Source organism: Adiantum capillus-veneris, chromosome 11 (genome assembly GCF_014529385.1).
Source record: "Adiantum capillus-veneris isolate H3 chromosome 11, ASM1452938v2, whole genome shotgun sequence".
NCBI classification, from domain to species: Eukaryota; Viridiplantae; Streptophyta; class Polypodiopsida; order Polypodiales; family Pteridaceae; genus Adiantum; species Adiantum capillus-veneris.
The window spans coordinates 144,500,630-144,512,131 of record NC_140941.1 but is presented as its reverse complement, the minus strand read 5'-3'; the positions used below and the strand labels follow the sequence as shown (position 1 = coordinate 144,512,131).

General features: G+C 47.3%; 1 protein-coding gene across 2 annotated transcripts in view; it reads right to left on the bottom strand.

Annotated features, from left to right (window-relative positions):
* The window catches only part of LOC147448152 (serine/threonine-protein kinase BSK1-like), a 93,943-nt gene that overhangs the window by 70,184 nt on the left and 12,257 nt on the right, over window positions 1-11,502 (bottom strand). The window lies entirely within an intron of this gene.

The following is an 11,502-nucleotide window of genomic DNA, read 5'->3' as shown; positions in this document are numbered from 1 at the left end:
AAGGATTGGGAATGGTTTATGCCTTGAAGAAATTGAAACATTACCTCCTAGTCAATCAATTCATTTTCTTTGTGGATCATCAAGCATTGTTGTATCTTGTTGACAAGCCATGCAACACAGGCAAGATAGTAAGATAGTTCATCATCTTACTTGAATTTGATTTCACACTTGTGGTAAAGAAGGGGACTACCCATCAAAGGGCCAATCACCCTTCTAGACTCATAAACAGAGTCTCTCGAGGGAGTTGAAGATGATTTGCTAGATGCATATCTCTTTAACATTGAAATAATACCTAGATGGAGTGAAAGTATAATTCCGATTTTGACCATGGGCCGATTGACAATAGATCAAGAGAGGATAGCTCACAGGACATTGATCGAGAAGAGCACCCTTATACCTAAGAGAAGCACATGCCATTGTGGGCTCTATCCACCATGGGAAAATCCGAACCAACCAAAATTTGATGAGAATGTGTTAGGTGCAGCGGAATGATTGTTTGCGCTTTGCTCAAGATGAGTGCTCCGAACTGTGCTCAAGGTTCCTTTTGTTCTTATGGAAGGTAGAGCCTTTCGTTCTTAATGAGAGAATGCTATGATCACAAACAAAGTGAATGAACATTGTGCGTGCAAGTGTATGAGACTGAGAGATAGAGAGAGAAGAGAGATACGACACCAGAGACGTTGTAAAACCCTCCTTCGAAGGCCCCACTCGTCGGCGAGAGTGGTCTACTTATGATTGCACAATCTGGTACAAATGGAATGCATGGGACTGATGCAAGTCTAGGCTATGTCGGCGATGACGACGGTGATGACGACGACGACACTAGGGCTGAAATCTGCAATCTTTTATCTGCTGTCCAAAAACGCTATGGACAAAAATCTGGCCTGCTTGAAAACGCTTGGGAAAACACTGGTTCCTGTTGTCTTTAAGGCTGAAAAACTGCGTCTATTGTAGGGCTAATAACCGATGATCTTTGGGCTGAATCTGCTACTCTTTTAGGGCTGAATTTGCAGGTTTCTTATGGCTGAAAATCGCTGCATGCTGAAAAACGCCTGGGATGAGAGGTGGTCTTGCTTGGAGGGAAAATCCACCAAGGTCTTGCTTGAGAAGTTGCCTGCTGAGCTTGGCTCCTGTTGCCTCTTCTGCCAAATAGTGCTAGCTTTGGTTTGCTTATATATTTTCTTACCCAAATTGCCCTACCTACTTTTGTTGGAAAGTCACTTAAAAATAATAAGTGAAAATACCAAAAATAGGGAAAATAGGCTAAATGCACTGGAAAATTCCCCTGATTGAATCTAATGGATTCTGAAGGGAATACTGATGATCATGCTGTGTGCAACCAGAGGATATGCATCTATACTAAGTGACTGGGCATGCACGGTCTACGAATAGACTCACAAAAGTGCCAGATCACTACTAATCTAGACTTGATTGGACCGACTGAACCCTGATCATGCTGCAGCTTGTCCACGGACACATAGGGTTGGGATGTGTCACGTGACAGAATGAGAGTTTTCTCGCCTAATATGAAATTTGATGCCCACACATACGTTAAGAATTGCATTTCATGTACAGCTAGACCTCCTATAAAACATGCTACACTGTTTCAGGTAACCATAGCACCTCATTGGAGTAAGGACACAATGGATTGTTTGAACCAGATTCCTTTTCCTACAAACATGTCCAAAACCAGCCTACAAGCTATCAAACCTGAAGCACAATCATATGACTTGATCGGCAATCAATTGTACGAGCATTGCAAAGACAATCAACTCAAACTTTGCCCATCGGAAAGTAAATACTTGCTGATTTTGCAAGAAGCACATTCATGGCAAGCGGGAGGTCATTTTTCTGCTGAAAAAAACGACAAAGGCTATAATGTTTGCCGAAATTTGGTGGCCAACACTCTTCATGGATGCTGACACATACGTGAGGCGGTGCGATGAATGCCAAAGAACAAAGATTCCACTCAAAAAGGATGAAATGCCTAGATGAGACCAATGATAGGCGCACGCGCATTAGCCAAGTGGGGCCCAGATTTTGTGGGTCCCATAGCACGGTCGGCTTACAGGACTCGTCCGGAATATATTATAGTACAAATCAAGCCACTCAAGACCTAGTAGGTTAGGGTGCTCCTAGCCAACCTGCACATCCCGGCCGATAAGGCCTAAACCCTAGCAGAAGAAAAAGGAGAATAAATTTCTCACCAACTTACAGATCCTCGTCGAGTAACCCAGTTATGAAATTCTTCCCAACTTATGGTACCCCATCTGACGAGGCCTAGAGTAAAGCGCACACACCCACAAAAAGAAATTGCGTAGACAGCTGATGACATGGCAGGCTATATAGACCTTCTGCAATTCTCACTGACAATGACATGGCAGTGTACGGACGCCCGAAATCTGCGTTGGTTGTTGACGTGGCAGTTGTACGGATTTTCGTATTTTGTGCTGGCAGCTTTCGGGTGCCAGCTTTTGGACCAGTTGCTTTTGGGTTTGATGCTTTTCATGTAAACTGCTTTTAGATGGCCCAGAGGCCTTTAGATATCAAGTCCCCCTCGCCACAGCCCCTCGCGTAACCACCCCGCCACCCCTCCCCCCCCCTAGCGCTATAATCCCACCCTCCCCCCCTCGCGCTTCCACATTCCTGCAGCCCTGCGCGGGGGGCCCCCATGTACAGCAGGTACAATGGCCAAAACTGCAACAAATCAGAAGACAGGAATCAGTATTTTGCAGGGAAAAAATCACTTTTTTTGGCAGAATTTTCAAAAAATTCACAGAAAAATTACAAGATTTTACAGAAAATTGCAGAATTCGGACAGTGCAGAAATTGCTGATTTTCAAAAGTTGCAGAATTGGCAAAAAATTGCAGAAATTGCATAAAGCGTCGTTTTGATCGTATTTTGCAGAAATTGTAAGGAATGCACGCTATGTATGCTTAGTGTGGAACATGTATACATAATGTGGAAACGCTTGTGCGTGTAGGTCAATTTTCTCCCTTCTCTCGTTTTTGACACCGATCAAACATGAGGAAGTAAAATGATAAGGCCGGCCCCTTCAAAGTGCAAAGAAGAAATGGTCGAAACCATTAACAATATCAACCGGCAACTATTAGGGACAATAAGAATGCTCGACGATCGCGTTTCGGCCCAAGACGGAGAGATTGCATCACTCAAGAAGGAGCTCGCCGAGGCACGCTCACGAAACACGCTTAAAGAAGGAGAGTTGCAACCCTCTGTGATAGAAGAACTAAACACAATCAAAGAGCAAGTGCGAGCCATCAAAGAGGGGGAAGAGCAGCATAAAGAAATGACGACTTCTTGGGTGGACGTTATTACAAAGACTCAACAGAAAGCAGATGAGGCTGAGAAATGGATCGAGGTTGCCAAGAAAGGGAAAAGCAAGGAAACAACGTCCACACCCACCCTTATCAACCTGACATTAGAAGAGGAGCAAAGAAGACGTGTACGCTCTCTACATGTGAGAATTTGCGTCCTTAAAGACAAAGATAATGTAGACGAGGAGGTAAAAAAACTCATGGCTTTGATGGGGGTTCATGAGCCGCTGCACTCAAGAGCTTGGAGAGTGGGTAACAAGAAAAATGGGAGCAAGGGGGAAACCTCGAAAGAAAGGGCACTCATCCTTCCTTTTCCCTCCATGGAAGCGAAGGACTTTTTGAAGAAGAGAAAAACTCTTAAGAAGACGGGCATCTTTCTCGGGGATGATCTTACCCTCTCACAAGTCGCCCATATGCAGGAAGTAATGCCAGAGATTAGAGCGGCAAGGGGAAAAGGTAAGATTTCTTTCTACCGAGATGGAAGAGTGGTGATTTTGGAGCCACGCTCCACATGACTGTGTGAGGCCTATGGGACCACACTCAAAGTTGCTACATGGAATTGTAATGGATCTATGCATCTTGATGTGGGTGCTTTTGAGGAGAGTTTTACTGGGAGAGACATCATCTTCTACTCTGAGACACATCAGGCCCCAAGGCACTCTATGCCTCACATTAGTGGATACAAATGGGAGACAGTTTGTAGACAAGAGACACGATCAGAGCACAGAGGGCGGGGCTCAGGAGGAGTGGCAGTGTTATTCAGGAGGAGTTGCAGCCATTGATACATATAGCTCGTAGGGATGAACAAGCTAGGTACATGTGGGTGAGATTGAGAGCAGAGACTAGTAGATATCTTTACATTGCCATTTGCTACTTTCCCCCGAGTACGTCAGTATATGCACCACCCACAGTCCCCCTTCTCTATTTTGGATGATGACATATGGGAATTCTCTAGAGATGGTGACATTATCATTCTAGGGGACTTCAATGCTAGGACTGCCCATCATCAGACGGTATTTTATGATAGTGACTAAGTTAGCGACTGACGCAAAATACACTCTTGCAGACAAATAGTGCAATTTACGAAAAAGACAGTAATTAGCCCTTCGCCAATCCGTTTGTATCATGGGTAATTTGGTAACCACATCTATAGTATAAAAAACATTTCTTTTGTCTTGACCTAGACCATACGATCTGAGGCTAAGCCCCTGCCCTGCTACGTGCCATTTAGTTTAGAAAACGTAAGTTATAGCAAGCGTAGCTCTGGAATTTTGGGTGGGGAGCCAGAGCGTAGCGATAAGACTGTTTCTTTACTTTTTTTTTGTTTTTTAAGAATTATTATTAATTACAAAATGACGCTTGTAAGAAAAGGTAAGCAAAATCAACGTTTTAACTAATCCTTGGAATGGAACGGTTAAAGATTTAACCTTATCCTAACTCACAAAAAAGTAGCATAATTGGCATATTTAAGATGTACGGGTTTTTTGAGTTGAGGTGGATAACCAAGATGCTGAGAGAGCTGGATGTTGCAGAGACGGGCCTATCCAGGATATCACAGGATGAAGAACATATTGAGTATGGACGGCACTTGATAGACATGGGGACTGCACATGGATTGGCCATCTTGAATGGCCTACAGAGATTTCCCGCTGCGGGAGGCTTCACATGCTTTCCACACAAACATGGACCCAGCACGGTAGATTATGTCATGGCACAGCCGAGCCTCATCTCTAGTATCTAGGATCTCATAGTTGGGCCCAGACTTGTGGGAGTGGCGGTGGATCATGTTATTGTGTCGCTGACCATCTCTTTCCAGTTCAATGTAGCACATATTCCACGAGTAGCAGCCCCTACTCGCTACACCTTCACGCGGGAGGCGGATTCAGTATACATAGACGGGATTTACAGACGCCTATCCACTGAGGAGCCGGGACGACCTCTGGAGGAGCTTACTACTGACACAGACATTACATGATGCAGCAACAGAGGCATACCCCCACACACAGCCTGAGCAGACGTCATTCTGGGAGCATGCCTCAGAACAGCTGGTATGATGAGGAATGCCGTCATACTAGAGCTAGACTTCAAAGGGAAGTGCTTTTGGGGGACATCACACACAGACATTCACAGATTGACTTCCGACGCCTAGTGCGGCGAAAGAAGAGGGCATTTTTGGCTCGACTAGAGCAGGATCTATACCAGCTTTTCTTGAGTCAGGACTCGCGTGAGGCATGGAGGCTCTTTCATGAGCAGTCCCCCCCCTTGCCATTACCTCTACAGAGACCTGGGGTCAGTACGCATCATCTTTGTACACAGTTTCTGGACAGCAGCCCCTTCCCAACCCCCCCGATCCATGCCCACACACATGTGCTTTTTTCACCGCTGAGATGGTGAAGAAGGCCATTGACACAATGAAGACTGGGAGAGCATATGATCATGATGGCTTAGTGGTTGAGCATTTCATGCATGCCAGAGATCTACTAGCAGAACTTCTAGCAGTTATGTTTAATAGTGCCATGTGTGAGGGCTTGCCTGATACTTGGAGCCTGTCTACGATCGTACCTATCTTCAAGTCAGGAGAACCTATGGAGCCTGGAAATTATCGCACTATCATGATTGGACACACATTGGCACGGTTGTATGCATCCATTCTTGAGCAGCAGCTGAGTAGATGGGCAGAGAGGGAGGGAATGCGTGTTGTCGGGCAGGCAGGGTTCAAGAGAGGTTTTTCTACTCTTGACCATATTTTGACAATCAAGGCCATCATCGAGGAAGGCAGATCCCGTGGGAGACGGATCTATTGTAGCTTTGTGGACTTCCGCAAAGCATTTGACACAGTACCCAGAGCTAGATTGATGCGCAGATTACAGAAGATGGGAGTACCCACAAAGCTCATTTGGGGGATCATGGCACTGTACAGATCAGTAGTAGGGCATGTACGCACCTCAAAGGGTCTATCTACACCTGTTTACTCCACTATTGGGGTACGCACCTCAGAGGGTCTATCTACACCGGTTTACTCCACTATTGGGGTGAAGCAGGGATGCCCGCTCTTTCCTACTCTATTTGGTATGTATGTGGATGAGGTTTCTGACTACATTGAGAGAGATGGTGATAGAGGTGCACCGCTGGCAGGGACATGGATTCCGCTAGTGTTATATGCTGATGATATTGTGTTGATCTCCGACTCTCAGGGTCATGGTATTTAATACCACCCCACAGTGGATAAGGAGGTCAGTGCCCGCATTCGCATATGGCCAGGAGACAATGGAATATACAGATGCTTACACTTACCTTGGAGTGGTTTTTAGTGGACCAGCATTTTCTTTGAGGAGAACAGCAGAGACTAGATTGACCAGAGCCCATTCGGCATTGGGAAGACTGGAGAGGATGTGTTCACAGGTTCAATTTCAGGAGCCTCGGATGAAGCTCTGGCTCTTTGACACTTTAGTGGCTTCTGTATTGCTCTATGGAGCTGAGATCAGTGTAACAGGGAATGGGCGGAACACAGCCCAAACGTTCCGAAACGGCGTTCCGGACGAGTCCCATTCCCAAAACGGAGTCAGGAATGGAACGTCGTTCCGGAACGGAGTGTAACCAAAACGGTGTTTCGGAACGGCGAAACGTGGGGCGGAACGGGCAAAAGTAGGCATTTGGGGGCAAAAAAATAGGCTTTTGGAGACAGATTTTGGGTTGTTTGGGAAACAAATTTGGTGCACTTTGAGGGCAGGTTTGAAGGCAGATTTGGGGGCAGTTTTTGGGTTGTTTAGGAGTTTATTTGGGACTAAGCTAAATGGACGTAGTTCAAGCCTTACTTTAGCCGACCGTTCCGGCCCCCCCTCCTCCTCCCCGTTCCCATCCTGTTCCGGACCCTCCCGTTCCGTTCCCCGTTCCCGTTCCGGGTAACTATGGAGCCTGAGAAATGGGGGGGCCTTCATTGGACCATCACAGGAGAACAGGTCATACTGATGGATGGGGGGACATGGAGAAGCCTCTAGTCTCCATGATCTCGCGGCTCATTAGAGCAAGGCTTCAGTACCACGTGCCATTATCCGAGCAGAGCTAGCTGCCCCCCACTAGTAGTTGAGGCGCTCACCAGATCTGTTTCCTTCCTACACCGCTTGTGGGAACTTCCCAGAGACAGATACGCCACCTTGCACTTGAGTCCTCTCGATAGTTAGCCAGGCAAGGAGACTCAGCATGTTGGTATGGGGGGATAACGTCATGGTTCCAGACACATGGATTCAGTATAGACAGATTGCCCCCCTTCCAATACTCACTGGATGCACCCTCTCCGACTCTTACACAGTCCGAGACCACCAGGCTCATCCGTCAGGACCTGATTCAGCTAGACACCAGGAGGACATGTGTCACGGGGACGTGGCAACTGTTAACTATGTCACGAGGACGTGGCAACTGCTAACTTCAGTTGTTGGTTTCTTTCCAAGGGGTTTTGTTTTATTTTTGAGACCCTCTTCTTGAAGTAGCAAACGGTCGGACATTGTATGGCCAATGTGAACGGTAGTTTCACCCGCAGATGGGTAGTGGTCGGAACTGGAATTCGTATGGTAAGAGGATGTCTAGGCTCAGAGCAAGATCATATAGGTCCCCCCGTCGCACTTAGCAAGTTGGTGGATACTAGGAAGTGAACTCAATAAAGGCCTAAAGTCAAGGTGTAACTACCAACAGAAAGTATCCGACAGTTGGGCCACATTGCACTTTTGGATGCAGTCCCAATGAGGATTGATGGTCAGATGACCACAGGGAGCCCAACGGAATCATTTCCTAAAATTTAGGGAATTGCTATTTTGGGCCACGAAATGTATTCGCGTCGTTACCTCCGGTATGACTAGGGGAACACTTTACAACTCTGCCACAAAGTCAACTGAGCGACCAGTCGGGAGATTTTTAAGCGGCGGACCCGAAACGGGAAGTGGTCTGTAAATGCGCCAAGTGGCACACTCTTGTGCACTTTCCTCATGCAAGAAGAATTGGTGCTGAATTTCATGTTGGGAGAGGCCTCATTTACAAACTGTCACATGTTAAGAGCTATGGAGTGCTTCCTTTCCCTCTTATGTACAGTGCGGTGCCAGGAGTGATGCCTTGCAGGCTACGCACTGCTCTCTCTCTCCCCTATGAGCAGTATGTTATGCCCCTCTAGTGGGCTTTTCATTTGACCAATGTACAGTTATGTGGGTTTATGCGCGATTGCCGAGGCAAGAGCCTCTTGCACAGGTATTGGATTAGCTAGCGGCTAATCCCCCGCAGGTACAGGTGAATTCGGAGAGGTTTCACGTGAGAAATCTCGTCCGATTCAAAGGGCAAGTAGCCCTACAGGTACGGGAGCTCGAGGTCTTGCTACAGATGCGACCGGCACGCGAAACGGAGCCCAAAACAGGGAATTACAGCCTGCTGTGTATTTTTGCAGGTTTAGGGTTTCGGCCCTAAACGGACCCTAATACACCCAAGAGGTGTGGGGACGCGGGGGGGCCGCTGTACAAGTGATCTCGTGTATTTTTGGGGCAGAAAACAGAGAATTCAGCGTGCTGCAGATTCTCGCCAGGTTTTGCAAAGTGTCCGTATGCGTCGGGAAAGTCATCTATTGCGTGGGGATACTGACTGTGAAGCGTCCTAGTACAGTTATGCTGCCGAAATCGGTCCAGAACATGTGTTTCTTAGCCTTGATTGTGCGGGGAAGCTCGTAGGAGATCACAGGTTTTATTCCCTTTGTTAAAGAATAAAGAAATACCGAAAGGGGCGCCAAATTTGGGGCCTACAGGTTGTCGGCGTCTGCTCGGAGCATTCTAGCTCCCGAGCCGTGTGTGTACTTAGGTGTTAATCCCCGTTACATGTTACCTTTGCAAAGTAATCTGTGTGTGTCTAAAGTAAAGAATTTCGGGTGAAAGCCAACGCCTACCGCCCCACGGGCCGGTTTCATGGTTCCGTTGCTGGGACATCAATCACTTTTTCCTTAAAGTGTGAGCCTGGATTGTTTTGGGTAAAGACACAGAGTGCAAGAACGCGGGATTACACTATGGCCGACAAGGGGAAGGGCATTATGGAAGAGGGTTCCTCTTCAAAGGACAGGCAAGAGCTCCCTACGGTTTTCGAGATTGGCAAAAGCTCACGGCCACGTCAGTCTGTACCTCCTGTCAATGTGAATGTCCCTCCAGTAGTACAAGGCTTTATGACTGGGCAACTTGAGGATGATGCGTTCAAGACTCAGTTAGTTGCCACGGTGAATGTCTTGTCGCAACTGGTGCAAAATCCAAGGTTTATGGAGTTCTTGCAAGCGCCACCAGTGCAACAACAAAATAGGCAACCTACGCCGCGTACGGAGCTTGTTGATGCTCAAGCCCAGGTACTTCATGCGGCTCAAGAGGAAAGGGAACACTCGCATGTTGCGGAGTCAGGGGCTCCAAAACAGGTTCCTCCTGTGCTTGAGCAGGTGGCTAGAACGCCTATTCCACAGCTTATTCCAGTTCAGCCCGCCACCTTTCAGAGCCAGCATGCTGTCTTGAATGGACAGGGAAGTAGATACCAGGCTATGCACTCAGTTTTTCCACCACCCACGGTACATCCTGGGTATTTCGGGGGTGGATCAGTGTTCCAAAGTATGGCTGGTTATGCGCCTGGAAGTCAGCCGTACATGCCAAGAATAGTGTTCGGGGGTATGCAAGGCATCATGCCAAACCCCATGTATGGTAGTATCGGCATGCGACAAGGTTTTCACTGCAACCAAGGCCAATTTGGGGTGCCACAAGGTCATTTTGGCATGGCTGGTTTTTCTGGACAGCACCCAGATATCGCACCTCTGACGCAAAATGTGAATGGCCAAGATGTGCCGATCATGCCTACTACGGTGCCCATGTTGCAGACCATCCCTTATGACAACTTGGGGGCACTACAAAGAAGGTGGTGCAGCTGTAAAGTTCAGTACCTTCAGTGGTTTCGAGGATAAGACGAAGGCTTTTACCTTCCTCCAGCAGTTTGATATAGCTTATGCGGGAGGGAATTTTACAGAGGCCTCGAAGGTCAGGAAAGCTGCCACTTTCTTAAAGGACAATGCGCTTACAGGGTGGACGACATTGTTAATGCAAAGACAGGGACCCGCCACTTGGGTTTACTTCAAGCAAATGTTTGCATCTGCTTGGCTGTCAAATGAATTTGAAGCCGACGTCATGACAGATTGGCACCAGCTTACTTCAGCTTCGTGCAAGAGCTTGCTGGAGTACAATAGGAGGTTTTGTAAAGCGTTACTCTCAGTGACCTCCTACAGATTTGTGCCATTGATAGAGCAGATAGAGAAGTACTGTTGTGGGTTGCCTAAAGGGCTTCGCGATTACTGTACAAAGAACAGAGTGGCTACCCTCACTCAGCTTATGGAAGTTGCGAACACTGGTCTTGCCTTGTTGAAAGGAGAGGACGGTGGATTTTCGAGCAGCGACAAAGGAGGGCAGCAAAAGAAAAATTCAGCGAAGAAGCCCTTTGTGAAAACGGCTCCTGATGCGTCACAGGGGTCAGAAAAGGCCACCAAAGACAAGGATTCAGCCGGGACTTCTAGAGCGCAGGCAAAGAAACAGAAAAGGAAGCCTTTTGTACGGAAGTCGCTCGAGGAAAAGAAGGTCCTAATGGCTAAGAACAAATGCTTTATATGCGAGCAGCCTGGTCACTTTTCTATCAATTGTCCACAAAGGAAAAGACGAGCTGACTCAGAGGATAAAGAAGACCAGAAAGGCAAGAAGCCTAAACCCACGGCAGGTTTAGTGCCAGACATGGTGGGTGACAGGCCCAGCACAGATGCCAGTGAGTTATGCAGGGCATGGGGTAAAGTTAGGGATCAAACGGCGATCATCTTCTATGATCCAGGTGCCAAAGCCAACTTCATCTCACCAGAGTTAGCTATGAAGTTGGGCATCAGAGCTCAAGAGATGGGGTACACAACAGAGGCAAGGTTGGCATGTCCTGGCCACTCAGAGTGTGTTACTCCCATCATTGGAAAACTGCGTCTGCATATTCAGTCATATGTGGACACAGAAGAGTTTTACATCATGCCGCTTGAAGGTTGTGACGCCTTGTTGGGGATCCCGTGGATGTTCCGAGTGCATGGAGTCTTGGATGCCTACAACAAAAAGATCATTGTACAGCATAGGGGGAAAACTCACA